Raw genomic sequence first — 17,682 nt, 5'->3', positions numbered from 1 at the left:
GGAGCTGTTTTGTGATGGCTCCTGCTTCAAACTTTCGAACGGTACATCTACAGCTGCTTATGCAGTTACTACATTGAGCAGAATTGTTGAAACTATGAGAATTTCGCATAACTCCGCGCAGGCCGCAGAGATTATAGCGTTGACCGTGCTTGTGAACTTTCCCAAGGGCGAAGAGTAAATATATATACCGATAGCCAATACACGTTTGGGGTGGCTCACAACTTCGGAAAACTTTGGTCGGAAAGAGGGTTCCTGACCTCACATGGGACCAAGATTCAGCACGGTCCTTTGATAGTGCAACTACTTTCAGCGCTCTCACTCCCTAAACGATTAGCAATCATGAAATGTGCAGCACATCGCAAGGTCATAGATAATGTGGGCAGAGGGAATGCTTTTGCAGATTTGATAGCCAGACAAACGGCCACAGACCTTAGCACGGACATGTATACCTCGAGGGAAGTGAGAGATGTTTGCATAATGGATGAAGGTATCGGGTCTGTGCGAGATATTCAGACTGATGCCTCGATGGAAGAATCTAGAAAGTGGGCTGAAGGAATGGGAAAGTTGGATGACGAAGGGTGCTGGGTGGATACATCCGAAGGGAAATGGTTGCTTCCTGATTCTTATGTATTGGCAATGGTTACGATGGCACACGGTCCTACGCATGTGTGTGCCCAGCAAATTACGAAGATATTGCAACAGGTTTGGGTGAATGGCAAAATTCTGGAAACTGCAAAAAGACATGTTCAGAACTGTATGATTTGCCTACAGCATAATGTGGGTAAAGAGACAGTGACTCCAAGGGGAAGTTTTGGGCCCCCCTCTGTCCCTTTTGAAACCATTCACTTTGATTTTATTGAAATGGAGCGATGTAATAATTTGAAATATGTTCTTGTCATTATTTGTGCTTTTAGTAAATGGGTCGAGGCTTTCCCCGTCAAAGATGCTACCGCCATGACCACTGCAAAGATTATGGTAAAAGAATTCCTTCCTCGATTTGGGCTCCCGAGGATAATTTGGTCGGATAATGGTCCCCATTTTATCACAGCAGTAATTTTGCAAATTTGTGCCGCCCTAGGCATTGAGAAACGATTTCATTCAGCTAGACATCCTCAAAGTGCTGGGTTGGTGGAAAGACACAACGGTATTCTGAAGAATAAACTCGCAAAAACATGTGCTGACACTAAACTAAAATGGCCAGACGCTTTACCTATTGTGTTGTTAGCTATGCGCACCACACCCCAGACTAGAACTGGCCTTTCTCCATTTGAGGTGGTAATGGGGAGACCTGCTAATATCTGGGGTCTCCCAAAACCTAAAGCCCTGAGGGAGGTGGAAAATGTATTGCTTGTGGATTACTGTAACCAGTTAACTAAAAATCTGTATTTCATTTACCACCAGGTGAATGCTGCTTTACCTGTACGGTTTACGGGCCCAGGACACGACATACAGCCCGGTAGTTGGGTCCTTGTAAAGGCCTACGAGAGGTCTTCCTGTCTTGCGCCTCGCTGGTGTGGACCCTACCAGGTGCTGTTGGTCACCAGTTCAGCAGTGCGGGTGGCGGGAAAGAAGAACTGGATCCACGCGATGCATGTCAAGAAACTTCCTCACCCGATGCCACACGCTACAGAAGAAGCAGAACCCCTCGCTGACGCTACAGTCTCTGATCTTGGAGTAGCAAACAGCGCTGTGAGTGCGTCGGAGAAGGTCCCTGAGCCCGAGGAGGTTGGGGAACAGTCCATTTAGTCTCCGCACTCTTTCGATCAATCACTTCCGTAAAACCTTGCTTCAAGCTCTGCGACTTCCGTCGCCACCGACACGTCGCTTCCTTCAGGAAGTGACGACACTTTGCTTTTGGATCAGACAAATTTGGGTATCCTCAGGTACCACCTTCGACCACGGAAATAGAACCGCGGCACGAGTGTCGTGCATCTGAAAGAAGAAGTGATTGGAAAATTGTTTTGTTTTGTCGAACAAAAGGAAAGGGATTCTGCTGGCTAGGGTTGGGAAGGACTAAGAAATCACGCGACCGTAGTGTCGCCAGCAACGAACATTGGGGTCGTCGATCGAGAAACTACGATGCCTGCCGCCTTCACCACTGCTCCCCGTACTGGACTTTTAGATAAGGGGGTGACCAAATCGAACAATGAACAATGTGCCTGGGCCCCGAAAACGTACTGTTGTGTTCTAATTATGATTATTGTTATTTTCGCAACTGCTGCTGTAGGACTTTGGTATTTCGAGGAAATCTATCCTTTGAAGCCTTTATTACCGACCAAGATCGTACCCACTGTTTTGACTCCCTCTGTACACCTTCACACTCTGTCCCCTAGAGACTCCCGACATAGACAAAGGTATTACAATAACACTTTAATGATAGTGATGAATGCTACTCATGCTTTCTTTAATAAGAGTAATTGTTGGATTTGTACTCACTTACCGCAACATGGGAACAAGGGACTGGGATGGTATATACATCCTCTACCTTTAACAATTTCTTGCTACGCCTCTCTTAGAGCACTATTCTTTGGCCGATGGAATGATAGCATCTCAGGGAACTTTGATGGGACTAATTTAAATGATTTTGAGAAACGTGAATTGACTCCCCTGGGATGCTCGCTTTTCGCAAATAGAAGTAAACCTAATGTTGCTTCTATTAGGCCGTCTGACAAACTATCTCTTCCTTTTCAAAATCTGATTTCCTTTAAAATGGCTCCGATAGGCAATAAGGATGCCGTGCCTCCTTCTTATTCTGTGAATCATAGTCCTGACTCAGTCCCCTTTTGTGTACAGAGAAATGGCATTAGGCCAATGGGTGATTTTGAAAATTGTAAAAATATTGTAAATTTGACTGGGGAAAATAGGCCTCTGTATGTAGGTGGACCCGTTTATTTTGTTTGTGGTAGTTTAGCATTTCCCTGGTTGCCCAAGGATTGGCAAGGGACTTGTTATTTAGGAATATTGTTACCCGGGGTATTTATAGCCAGTACCTTGGAGGTATCTAAGGCTCGCCCCCGACGAGACAACAATGGAGACACCCCTGGGCAAGTGTTTGGGGACATAGCCAAATCAGTTGTGCCCTTTTGGGGACAAATAGCAAATTCAGAAAATATTAGGGGATTAGCGAGGGTATTGGAGAGAACGATCAACCGGACCACGGACATACTCTACAATATGACCTTAGAGCAAAAGGCGATAAGATTGGTAGCACTTCAAAATCGGATGGCACTAGATGTCATCTTGGCAGAACGAGGTGGAGTATGTAAGTTAGTGGGGTCCGCTTGCTGTGTTTTCGCACCAGACTCCTCGCCAACAATTTTTAAAGCAATTCAGAGCTTGCATACTCTCAGTTCTGAAGTCCATATCCCTGTAGGAGACTGGAACCTTAGTACTTGGTTTTGGGATTCTTTGCGATCTTGGGGTTGGAAAGTGCTTTCCGTCATTTTGGTCATTTTAGGGATCCTGTTATTTCTTTGTTGTTGTTTTCAATGCCTCCCGAGTGTATGTGGAATGATGGGAGGGTGTTGTGCTCAAGCAGTGAGCGCAATAGGGCATAAGATATATACCCCAGATACAGCATCTAAAGAGTTTATGTTGCAAGAGGTTCTTATGAACGACCTTATGGCTATCGACATTACAGACAATGATACGGAACCTATGAATGATAATACTTGGAGTCGTTTTCGAAAGTATTAGGGATGATGTTTAGCACTTGGCATAGGCCAAAAGGAGGGTCTGTGGAAATTGAAATAATATCGTACCTCTAATTGCATTGTTTAAATGTATGTTGGCCTACGCCAAGCTGTCTAAAAAACATTGTGTACATAGGTTCCGTGGCAAGGTCCTGACCTTTAATGTATTGTGCAAAACGCCATCTTGGATTAAGCCGCCATTTTAGGTACTCTTGCAGTGTGGAAGTCACCCTGAACAACAAAATGGAGGCCGAATGACATTTCGTGTGGGATTCTGGCCGTTGTGACCTCCGCACACGTGAATAAATAATATGTCCGCAGGCTACTTGTTAGGGTCACGAACTAAGACCTTGTCCTCTCCCTGACCCATGTGTAAATGAACAACTGTATCAGTTGAACTGATCAAATTGCATATATTATGGGATTGACCTGGCTACGAACCCTAGGTTGCTTCAAGAATGGTTAACTTGTGAGAGGGCTGGCCAATGGTGGACAAAAGGTATAAAAACCCAAGTATCCCGATGATCGGTCTCTCCCACTTCCACGGCGAACTACGTTGATGGTTCGCTTTGTTAGTCTGAGGGCCGAATAGCTATCCGTATGTCAATTGACTTTTTGGTAACTTTGTAACTTTGAAATAAAGCGCTTTGTATGTCCTTTGTAACCTGTGTTGGTGTGTTTCCTTTTGGGCTTCCCGGCCTCATATCAATTTCTCTGTTTCCACATGGACACTCCCACACCAATCCACACGAAGAACATACTCAGTGCCATGACGTAGGTGACGGACACACCCACAGACGCGCACCTTTATTATTTTTTACATAGGCTTCTCAAAATGCAGAAACGCAAGACGCACAATGAACTCATCTAAAAAGCTTGCTCACGCTTCTCCTAAACCCATGCGCAATAATGAAAAGTATAATGAAGACACGATACTGGGGATAAAGCAATATGATACCATAACCTAAAGCGCCTGTGTATCAAACGGCTCCACCTATACACCAGGCCCAAGTAGGCCTCAAGCAAGAATTTCCATGAACATTGAATGAGCAAGAGTACAGTTGCTGATCCCGCAGAATGAGCCCGGCGAAAGCAGACAGTCAAGGGCACAATGTTGCTAACTCGCATGCCACAAGCCGACGCCAAGGTCACACCTGCAATTAAGCCAGGCACACAGTGGAAAATGCAATATTAATTGTGCAGAATTCTGCCTCAAACACGGTCCCACCTCACGTGACCAAGCCGAACCTGACAGGGTGCCAGGCCCGGGAGGAGGGAGACGCCTGGATTCCCCGCTTCAGGCAGATACAACTAAGCGTCTCAAAGGACATCTGCAGAGGTGGGAGTAGTCGGCCTTCCAGCATATGAATAAATCTCACATTGTCCACACATACCCATAGTGAAACATTGTTGCAAATGACAGGTGCACCGCGAGCTGGGAACAGCGATGGTCCCAGACTGGGGGGCTCGTGTGTGGACCAATCAGAACATGGGGCTTTTATCACTGACGCCACTAACATTGACCAATCCTCAGGGGTCTCCATGTAACAATTTTCATGTATCAATTTGAAGGGACAACCCAAGTATACCACCTGACTAACCCTCAACCACTAACAATGCTCTCTATACGTATGCTATACTAACCCTACCACTCGAGGAGCCAATCCAGAGTGGCGATAGGTTTTTTGCGAACTTTCCCAGGTGACGTAAGTAGCGCGTCATACTAGGGTAAAAAGGGCCTGCGAGCCCAGGATGAGGAGAGAGTGTCAGGACGGACGCGTACGATCCTTGACCCATCCCTGCCGTTTTGTTCAATAAACAGCAGAACCACCTTGCTTCTTGCGTGTGCCTCATACTCATTTTTTAGGATACACGGGAGGAGTTGGGGCCTCCCCGCCCGGAGGTCCGCGGACGGGCCAGCCGACCCCGGGAGAATTTCCCCCAACAGTTTAATCTAACTTTTCTTCCTCCCTATGATCTATGCTGATACACCTTGCTGTATGAATTATGCCATTACAACTGTCAGCAGCTGATGCATTTTAAAGGAGTCAGTAGCTAATTATACCCCATAGACATTGTAAATATTTGCCATATTAAAATTGCCAGAGTACAAAGTGTATTATTAATGAATGCATATATCTTGAACCTTATATTTATATAGAGAACTGTGTTAGCGCATAACATAGTGTGTGGACATTTCTTTGTGGGGGCTTGGGGACTACACTGTAGTTAAGAACCAGCCCGCATGACACCCTGAGAGCTTAAGCCTTGGTTGCTCGTCCAACGTTACCAAATGGAGAATCTTGGCTGGGGTGCTCTGTGCTTCTGATCTGCCATATAGAGAGCGGGAGCATAGATACCCCTCTCCAGCCTTCACAAAGAGTTGTCCCGCTTGAGATTGTGGAGTGTCAATCAATAAATGAGAATTGCTTTATTTCGCTCAAGGCCACAAAAGCGTGAAAAATCCTAATAAACAAACTACATTCTGTAATTAATAAAACATCAAAAATATATATTTTTTAAATTACATTAGATACTGAAACTATATTAATACAATTACACATTAGCTACTAATGTACAAATGAGCAAGAATAACTTTGTATTATCTCTTGTTTTAGTTGCGTGTAAAAGTTTATTGTAAACTGTAAAAGGCTTTTATAAAAAAAATGTAATCCTTCCAGTCGATGATATACAATATATCGTCAGAACAATTTTCTCAACAATTAAAAACTCTTTAGACTTTCCAGAATCCTGCAAAATGAAACCCAAATATTAACACATGGAGAGTATACTTGCAGCTCTGAAGGCCTTATTCTAAAATAATTCAGGCATGGACAGGAGAACAACATTTCCGTCTATGCAGTCAAGCCCAGTGGATGAATTTGGCCACACCGGCAACCACAGCAAGGTTTGTGGTATTTTTAAAAACCTCCAGAGTATCCCGTAGAGTATGAGTTCCTGTCTGCATAATTAGTGGTTTCAAGAGCCACATTCTTATGTATTTCAATGCATCACACAGTAATAAAAAATGGGCCGTTGTCTCCTCACCCAAACCACATAGGGGACAGAGATTAGACCCATTCCCTATCCAGGATTTTGCAAGACTTGCAAGCTGTAAAATACTTAATCTAAAGCTGAAATGCATAGACCGAACATACAGGGGGTTAATACCATCCAAGTATTCCTGAAATTCAAAACTGGATTTGATTATCAAATACCAGGGGCATAACTTCAACACCATCTCATCATTTTCCTCCCATTGACCTCCAGGGATTTCTTCTTCAGCTTAATTAAAACTGTCCTATCTGAACTTGCAGTATCATTCCAAGCTTTCGCCTCATCCAGGTCAAACAAGATTGTTTTTATATGAACAAACCACGGAATGTGTTTCCCTCCGGGTAAACTCAAAAGGTGTTTCATGGCCTCCCAATAACTCCCTAGTCCCTCTGTACTCCATAAACAAATCCAAAAACAGATGTAATATTGCCCAGTCCCGTCTAATTCAAGATGAATCAAGGCTTTGGGGGTGCGTACAGGGACCTGGAGAATACTTTTTACAGTTTCTTTTAAACTATTTCCAAGCCTGTAGAATCGGTATCTCCCCACAGTTCTGCTCCATGCAATGAGTCTGGAATAGCTTGTCTTTTATAGAGTTCTAGAATGGTTGAAATGGCACCTCTGCCGTGTCTTGCAAAAAAGGGGCTGTGTACCACTATATTTACCTAAGGAGGTGCAGGCCTTTTCCCTATGCATGACCCAGCAACCATTTTCCTTAAATCTCGTGCCTAGATAATCATAATAGCTTACTTGTTCCAGAAGATTTCCATTCACATTCAAATGCATCTTGCAGAATTGCAAAAGACGAGGTCTAAAAACCACCTCCTTTGTTTTCCCAATATTTAAGCAAAGTCTAATCTTATTGCATTTTTGGTAAAAATGTCCAGATTATGTTTTAAACATTCGGGGGAACGTTGATAAGAGTACCGAGTCATTGGCATAAATCAACACTGGTTACGTGTCTGACCACATTTTTGGACAATCTAGACCTTCAGTAATTAAGGAGTCAATGGGCCTCATTACGAGGTTGGAGGTAGCCATGCCCTTTGCCCTAAATAAGGGCATGGCTACCCCCAAACTCGGGTCCGGCTCTGGGTCCCGCGAAAGGGGAATTACCGGGCGATTCCGAGCTTTGCGGGCCCGGTAATCCCCCTTGCGCGGGACCCACAGGCGGCACGTCCCCATTCCCATTTGAGCCCCCATAGGGCTCAATGGGAATGGGAAGGATGGTAGCAGCGGTACTGTCAACAACGGTACTGTTGCTACCATCCTGCTCCACTCGCGGTTGCCGCTCTGCACCCGTGGTCTGGCCATGCGTACAGAGCGGCCCCCGTGGGCAGAACTCGTAATGTGGCGGCATGGTAACAACGGCGCCGGTATCACTAGCGACACCATTGGTGCCATACCGCCAATGTCGTATTGAGGCCCAATGATCTCCTCCACATAAATACTAAATAAGAGGGGGCCAAGACGCAGCCTTGCATAACACCCTTTAAAACATGAAATACATCAGAGATCTCAGCTCCAAAGCCATATTTTATGTATGCTTTATTATCATTCTCTGGATCATAGAAATTAAATGGGATGGAGCATTTCTCATTTTCAATACCTGCCAAAGAATGTCACGAGCCACACCATCAAAGGCGTTCTTGAGTTTTATGACGATGGCATATATCCTTACCTTCCTAATTAAAATATACTTCTGGATCACTCAAAATAATCTAAAACTTTGATCGATAGTGTTCTTCAGCCCACAAAATCTTGCCTGTAATTTGCAAATAACTGAATTTTCCTCACTGCCTGCACTATCTGGTAGCAAAATGGGCCTATAATTTGATGTGAGTTCTCTCCCCCTTTTTTAAATATTGGTATAATCAATGCATGCTGCCAGGATGCTGGAACTGTATTAAGCCTTACAAGTGCATTAAACAGGAGCCCACATCTCAGGTTCATCTTTAAAAATATCCAGAGGGACATTATCTGGTCCAGGAGCCTTATCACTTTTCTGAGAACATATTACTTGTGGACATCTTGCACACTCACAGTGAAAACACTCTCTTGTGAAGTATACTAATTTGACATTGAAAAGCCAGAGAAGTCCAGGGGAAGGGAAGACCCCCTTTTCTGGTAGAAATTTGTTTTTTTCTTTTACACTTTAAAACTTTATGTTGGAACTTTGGGGAGAAGCTAAACGATATCCCCACGTCACGCTATATTACAGCTCGTGTGTGAGGGCCAGATTAGGATTTTGGACACAGGACAGAGACCTTTCTTGCTTTGGACATTCTGACATGGACGATGCTTCATTTTGTTGAGGCAGGGGAAACCCCTCCTAGAGTTAGGGATATTTATTTCTTTATGGCATTTATAGCAATGTCCAAGACCCTCAGGTATCACAGCGCAAGGATAACGGAACATGGTTAAAACATGCTGGAGTTAGTTGAAACTTACTTTGGGACGGCTGTGTCTCATGGTAAGAGGCTACATCGATTATGCAGGTAGAAATAGATAAAAAAGCAAGGAATGTGTCAACTTATGGCGCGAGGCGCTACATCAAGTAAGCTGGTAAAAATAGGTCAAATGCAACATTGGAATGCCTCAGCTCATGGTGTGTTGGGATACATCAAGTGTGCAGGTATAAATTGGTACAATGCAATATTGGAATGCCTCAGCTCATGGTGTGTTGGGATACATCAAGTGTGCAGGTATAAATTGGTACAATGCAACATTGGAATGCCTCAGCTCATGGTGTGTTGGGATACATCAAGTGTGCAGGTATAAATTGGTACAATGCAACATTGGAATGCCTCAGCTCATGGTGTGTTGGGATACATCAAGTGTGCAGGTATAAGTTGGTACAATGCAACATTGGAATGCCTCAGCTCATGGTGTGTTGGGATACATCAAGTGTGCAGGTATAAGTTGGTACAATGCAACATTGGAATGCCTCAGCTCATGGTGTGTTGGGATACATCAAGTGTGCAGGTATAATTTGGTACAATGCAACATTGGAATGCCTCAGCTCATGGTGTGTTGGGATACATCAAGTGTGCAGGTATAAGTTGGTACAATGCAACATTGGAATGCCTCAGCTCATGGTGTGTTGGGATACATCAAGTGTGCAGGTATAAATTGGTACAATGCAACATTGGAATGCCTCAGCTCATGGTGTGTTGGGATACATCAAGTGTGCAGGTATAAATTGGTACAATGCAACATTGGAATGCCTCAGCTCATGGTGTGTTGGGATACATCAAGTGTGCAGGTATAAATTGGTACAATGCAACATTGGAATGCCTCAGCTCATGGTGTGTTGGGATACATCAAGTGTGCAGGTATAAATTGGTACAATGCAACATTGGAATGCCTCAGCTCATGGTGTGTTGGGATACATCAAGTGTGCAGGTATAAATTGGTACAATGCAACATTGGAATGCCTCAGCTCATGGAACATGGCTACATCAGTTATGTTGGTACAAATAGCTAAAATGCAGACATTATAGCGCCTCAGCTCATGGTGCGAGGGGCTACATCAAGTAAGCAGGTATAGATAGGTAAAATGCAACATTGGAATGTGCAACCTCATGGTGCAGGGTGTATATCAATTACGCTGGTACAAATAGGTAAAATTCCAACATTCAAATGCTTCACCTAATGGTGTGAGGGGCTACATCAAGTAAGCAGGTACAGATAGGTAAAGTGCAACACAGGCAATCCTCACCTCATGGTGTGGGGGTCTACATCAAAGTATGCAGGTAGAAATAGGTGAAATGCAGTATTGGGCGAGTGAGAGGCCAGCAGAGCCTCATACCTAGGTACAAGGGGTTTTGTTGGAATAGCATTGGCAACATGAGGATACAGAGGTCATGGTAGGTAGTAACAGGTCAATTGCATAAGCAGGGAGGAATTAGAGGGCAGCGCAATGGCTACAAGGTCAATTAGGTAGTTTTAGTCAAGGTAGGCTACAAGTTTGGCACGCCAGCTACCAGGTCGAGCAGTGGTTAGGTCAGACAAAAGATTATATGCAAAGGGTAAGCGAGAGGAGATACAGATATAGCCGGACCTAGGTTGATGATCCAAGCAGAGCACCACTTGCAGACAACGCTTCAAACCACTATAGGAGATCACAAAGGTAGGTCAAGGAGCAAACCAGTGATGGTGAGGCCCAAGCAAAAGAGAGTGTCACACGTCGGAGACCGTGGCGAGTATGGGCTCGATGGCGCCTCGGCGGCCATTGAGCGTTCCACCACGCTCTCCCCTCGTACATCATTGACGGTCTAGTCTTTTCAGACGGGACAGCCAATGGGATTTATCTTTCGTTTTCACCCGGAAGACTGCGCGTTGCAACCCTTCGCGTCAGGCTTTCGGGTGAAACGCTCTGTGTTTACTCTCTCCGTGTCCTCATTCTACGGCTTGCTTTCTGTCTTGCCATTCTCCGTTTTTTGTTTTCCTTTTCCCTGCCTTCGTACCCCGGCTCCAGTTTCCTCCTCTGTTTTCTCTGCCTCCTCTTCCTTTATATTTTTTTCCCTCTCCCATATTGCTCAGCATATCTACCATTATTGCCTCCGGACTATTTCTACCTGAAGGCGCCATTCCGGTCACCTCTCAGACTACTAGAGGGGTTTTTTATGCCGTGAGGCTTTTTCCCCCAAGCAGTTTGTTCCGGTAGAGGGGTCCCCCCAGACCTCTTTGATCTAGGTTAGGGTGGCTTCCTATCGGGGCAGACCCTATCCACCACAAAAGAAAAAGTCCTGTGGAAGAAGAAGTTCAACCTTCCTGCGGATCTCGAGACTTCAGGTGAGGAGGGGGCTGAGGGGCTGCAGCAGGCAGAGGGGTCCTAGTTGCCTAAACGTGACAGAGAGGTGCAAGAGTCCCGGGGTGGATCGTAGCTGCCTGCATTAGTGAAGGTGCACATGGCCGCAAGTACCGCGGATGTGTGGGACACGTAGCAGGTGGCTATGGTAGCATGGAAAGTCAACAGCAACAACATAGCAGTAGAGTTTAAGGGGGCAGACGGCCACAAGAAGGTAACTATAGCCATGAGCAGCATTGTAGTACATACAAGGTATGTTCTGGCTGTGGGCACAGTGCATAGAGACGCATCAAAGTAGGTCGATCTGTGGGAGATTTGAGGGGGATCTGGATACGGGTGAAGGATACAGCAATGGATATAGAGGCAGGCCTGCAGCCCGCTGCCATCGCCAGTGCGGGCCAGTCAGGGAGATAAACCAGGCCTTAAACAAAAGCCTTTAATGGGGCTGGTGTCATCTGCTGTCTCCAGAAAGGCAGCTGTTGATGAAGCGGGCACAGCCAATCAGTGGCGGTCATAGGGGGGCTGGCGAGGGTGCTGATGTCCTGTGAACAGGTCGGCTGGAAGCAGTCGGCCATATTAGAAAGATAAAGAAATGCTCAAAAAAGCCTGCAGTCCCAAGGGGCTTACCTTCTTTCTGGCGGTATGAAATGTTTCCTTCAAGCACTCTGGTGCCTGAGTGTAGCAGATGCAGGGACAGTCAAGGAGGTAAACCAGGCCCTAACTGAAAGTCTTTAACAGGGACGGTGTCGCCTGCCGGCTAGGAAAGGACAGCTGATGATAAAGCGGGCCCAGCCAATTAGTGGTGATCATAGGCGGGCTGACAAGGGGGCTGATGCTCAGTGAACAGGTCGGCTGCAAGCAATCGGCCAAATTAGAAAGATAAAGAATTGCAAGAAAATGCCTGTAGTCTTTTATATATATATATTTTCTGAAGGAGTTACAACTAATTCTGTGATAGCGTATTATGGTGATAAATAGTGGTATTTATTGTACCATAGCACCACTTGTAAAAATCCCCTTTTATAATGTTGGCACTCTCCTCAGAATATATTCTAACAAATGTCCTCTTTACACCGGTCTTTTACAATACCAGATACTGGACTAATTACAAATAGTTTGCGCAGTACATTTACCCTTCAGCAACTTATCTACGATGCTGAAATATACCCTAATGACTGATCTGCACAGCTGTAAACATGCAAAATGAAATACCCCACACTCACTCACTTTCTATCCATAGAGTTCACATCAGATCATTCCCTTTCAAGCATTTATTACTGCACACTTGGCTGCATGTGCATATTAAATAGATCAAACACATGCCACAAAATGCATCAGAACACAAAATACTTTTTATAATTAATGTGTCTTTATCGTGACAGATACACATACCAATTACACATGGCAACAGCTATGCATGGAACACATTTGTTAGTGAGAATGTGGAGAAAAAAAATATTCCAAAAGGCACATTTAAAAAAAAAAGAATGAACTGTAACCAGCCCTTGCAACCCAACCTTGAAGTAAAGGACTTGGCAGAAGTTACGCTTTATGAATATCCAAATATAAATAAAACCTTGTAAGCTCAGAACCGCAGGCACTTTTAACATTGAAATAGTGCACATGAAATGACCCACACCTGACTAACTATCGGACAAGTAAATCTAGCTTACTTTGAACCATAATTACCTAGAAATTGACGTGATTACTTGCAGTGCTAACTGTGGAAAACCCTCTTTCTTGGTTCGCCACCGATATGGAAAGTCATGACCCCGGTAACTATCAGCACTCCTCCTAAAGAAGAAGGCTGGTACGAAATGTGTAGTTTTTTCTTCACACCCAAAATCTACCATATCTTTGTCATCAATGCACTAGTGAAATTACTTCTCTGGTCTGACTCTATCCTATGGGGTCATTCAAATCTTGAAAAAATGTGATTCACAAGTAATGTGGCTGCCGTTTGTGCACTGCAATCCGGTGCTGGAATGCACTCCACCCATTTGGACATCAAACAGACTACCTTTAACATATATCGGTTTCCCCTTGCTGATCTTTTTACAGGCCCAACATAGTCGATTTGCAATTCAGACCATAGCAGGGTCAAACCCCTTTTCATTAATGGTGCTCTACGAGTAGGTGAAGCAGGCTGAAGTTGTGCACATACTAGACACCTTCTGGTGTATAGTTCAACATCTTGGGACATGTGTGGCCAATAAGAATAATCTTTCAAAATGTCCAAAGTTTTCTGTGAACCCCTGTGTCCTTCAGTTATAGCATCCTGGGCATGATGTAACATCAATCCCCGAAATGACAAGGCACTACCCATTGTATTTGACCTGTCACAGCTTCACTAATCATCAGTCAATCTTGTAACCTAAGTCTCTTTTTGTTTATTAGCAACATCCTCAATTCCTCTCTCCCTTTAAAAACGTCTTCAGTCAGATGATTTTGCTCAGATTTAACAGATGATTATAGAATATGCCTAAAATCAGATCTTCCTTTTGCGCTTTGACCAGGTCCTGGTCTGGAGTATTAAAACTCCATTGGACAACAGGCTGCTCAACTGCCTTTAGAGATTTGGAGTGTGTTATTGCATCAACCTGTATTTCACCAAGCAGGTGTTCAATAGGAAACAACTCTCCCATCACAGCTCCAATTTTGGCTAAATGATCTGCCTTGTCATTCCCATCTTTGGCCTCACCTGGCATCTTCAACGTTGCCACGGATCTTTCTCCAATGTATTACTAAATAATTTTCTGACACACTTTTGTCTATGGCTTGAATCATCTTGCCATGTTTGAGTGGTTTTTTGTTATAGGGGATCATCCCTTTTACCTTCCATCCAGGTAAATATTCTACAAAACTATTCCGTGCATAATCAGAATCAGTTACTAACACTATCTCTTTAAGTTGTTTTTTTTGCTGCGGTAGCGACTGCTTTGTAAATAGTGGCCAATTCAGCTACCTGACTACTTTCGGGCCCAATCCTCAGGCTTACTCTTGGAATGTTGCCACATCTGAACCAGATATTTCCCATTCCTGCCACAAGCTCTTGTGTATGTTATTTTCCACAATAGTATGCACAACCATCTACACAGACCGTGGTAAATCCCCACATACCTCTTCATTGAACGCCTGTGTGGCGATTGTTCAAACTCATTCAAACTTGATTCTATTTCTGTTCCCTCAGATGCACATTCTGCTGTGCAATCATGCAGATCTTCTAGCCCTTGGGCAACCAGGCTATTCTTATTTTGTCCATATCTTACTTCCACAGGAAATCCCTGAAGTACCAATGTCGAGGACGTAATTCTGGACTAGGCCACATTCCCTGATCTAATTCTCTTTCTTTGCAGAAACTGCAGGGGCTGGTGATTTGTATCAATTATTACTCTTTCTCCTTGAATTAAGGGACAGAAATGCTCTACTGCCCAGATAGTGATCAGGAGTGCTTTTTCACATTCACTGAACTTAGTTTCAACCTGTGAAAAAGCCTTGCTAGCATATGCAATAGTTTTATTCTTTACATCATGCTTTTGATATAATATTGCTGACATGCATTGATCAGTGAATCCTATCTCTACAAAGAAATCCTGGTTCTTTATGGTATATGCCAGACATGGCACCTTCAAGAGACATTCATTTAGCATGGCAACCGCTTCACATTGTTCCTTTTCCCACTTCCAGGGTACACCCTGCTTTAATAATCTTGTTAAAGGTTGTGTAATCTCGGCATAATTAGCAATACATTTCATGTTATAACCTGTAATCCCATATAAACTTTGTAACTTCATCAGGTTAGTAGGATATTTCAATGTATGTATTGCTTCCACCTTCTTCTTTTGTGGGTTTAACACATTGTCTGTCACCTCATGACCTAAGACGTTCACTTTCTTTTTACACCAATGTGCTTTCTGTAAAGATACCTTTGCTGCAATCTGCTGTAACTGGCTAAGCACATGTCTAATCTCATTGAAATGAGTTTTCAGAGTCTCATTTTTAATTAGCACATCATCCACGTAAACTATTTTCACTCTTTCTGCTGCATCTGGGAGCGCCTTGCTCCGGAGTATCCCAATTCAGTCACACTATTGACATATCCAAAAGGTGTCTGGGACCATGCATGTTGTGATTTGTCAAATGAAAATGCAAAGTTTTGGATATCTTCAGCTAGTGGTAAACACCAGTATCCAGTTGTAAGGTCTAACTTGGTAAATACATTTTACCCGTGAACCTGTACAAGGCCCTGATCAATAAATGGAAGTGGCCGCCTTGAAACAGGTACCCTTGTATTTCATTCTCGTAGATCTGCACACAGACGCCATTGGCCATTAGGTTTTAACACACCTAACATGGGAGTGTTTGATGTGCTATGAATGGGCCTAATGATTCCTCTGGATTCTAAATTCTTAATTATTTCAGCTAGTGATTCCAAACATGCCTCGGGCAACCGATATTGTTGCACAAATACGGGTTCCCTACCATGTCCTTCTGATAATGTGAAAGAGACGGAAGTGAGTCAAAAGGCTACCTCTCCCTAACAGCGCTAAGCAGAAGATGACAAAGTTCAGAAGCCTAGTGTACCATAATTAGAATACACTAGGAGAGCACAGTAAGTCAAATAAAACAAATGTATTCTAGAGAAATGTATATACATGGTGCAAAAATAAAGAAACATGTATGTGTGTGTATTAAAAACAACCACAATCTCTATTTCACACAATTCAGGAAAATATTCAACATAACACAAAAGGTCCAATGAATGCCATATTGTTTTTACAATGCTGAGACAAATCAGGGTGTTTTAGAAGCTATTGTTCCACATATTGCTTCTATCGAGGTATGTCGACACTCTGTTGGGTGTTTCAAGTTCAGAAACAAAAGTAACTAGCAAGTGGCCAACATGGCAGGATACACAAGGTAGTTCTGGACTCTCATCAGGACTTTAGGTCATTCAAGACATAGGAGACAGTGGTGGGATGGGCGGTGAAGAGCCGATCAAGACATCATCTAAAAACACAGAAAGGGACAAAGGATGAGCAAAAGTACTGCCAAAAATGGCAGTGCTCTAGCCTAGACTAATAGTGCAAAAAAAGGGAACTCGTCAACATACTGCTATGTAAATTCTGGTGCGCTCATTGGGCTGGGGACCACAATCTTAATTGAAGGGTTTCAAGAATATTTAGTGCATGTGGAACCTTTCATAGTCAGGTGGTGATGATTACTATGAGAAATCATGAAGTGGAAAACTTAATTTTGAAACAACTTGAGTGCACCATACCTGCAAATCTGGGATGCAGTTTCACAGGTGACTGTTGCAGAGGTCTCAGGACCGAAGTACGCTAATAGTCGCACTTATAAGTCTGGGCCATATAATGTTTAAAGATTGAATGTAACCTGCAAGAAGTATATATGATAATGGTCGGTGAACTCACACCGTTAAATGAAGATGTGTTTAAAAAAAAGGGGGGTGGGGGGCAGAATAGGCACTTACTTGCGGTATTCAGTCAACTGCTACAGATGGGTGCAGCACCTGATGTCTATGGAAAGCAATGTCATAAGCAACGGCCCAGGGTCGGCCCATGGTGAACAGTTGCCGCACGCCTGAAAAGACAGAGCAAAGAAAGCGCTCTCAGTAAGTTGAGGTTAAGATCGGGTAGCATTAAGAGCAAGTTGTCAGTAAAAGGCATAAGAAAAAAGCGCGAGCTGTACCTTCTTCGTAGACTGGGAGACAAGTTAGTGTTTCGGGCTAGCGCATGTGTGGAAAGGCGTATGGGAGCCTGCGTGATGTCACTGGAGTCTCAGTTGCCAGGAGACCATGTGTTTCTTGGTCCAATTATATGTGGTTTAAGGAGAACCCAGTCAATACACGTATTCATGGTAAGAATACCGAGCACTCAAAAAAAAGTTTAAAAAAAAGAAATTCTAACGCTGGGCTGAAAGGGCAGTTTGAAAAAATGCCTGACTGTTTGGCAGAAAAAGGGGCAGTAAATGGAACAGTGTAACATGGAACGCAGTGTCTCTTAACTTGTTATGTCAGTGCGCAATTGGATCACACAGACAGCGTGTACTTGCAAAATGGAGAGTGTTAACGCTGTATGCTAGTGTCCAATGATACAA

This window comes from Ambystoma mexicanum, chromosome 13 (genome assembly GCF_040938575.1).
Source record: "Ambystoma mexicanum isolate Mex_15411 chromosome 13, UKY_AmexF1_1, whole genome shotgun sequence".
In the NCBI taxonomy this organism is placed as follows: domain Eukaryota; kingdom Metazoa; phylum Chordata; class Amphibia; order Caudata; family Ambystomatidae; genus Ambystoma; species Ambystoma mexicanum.
This window is presented reverse-complemented; position numbering follows the sequence as displayed.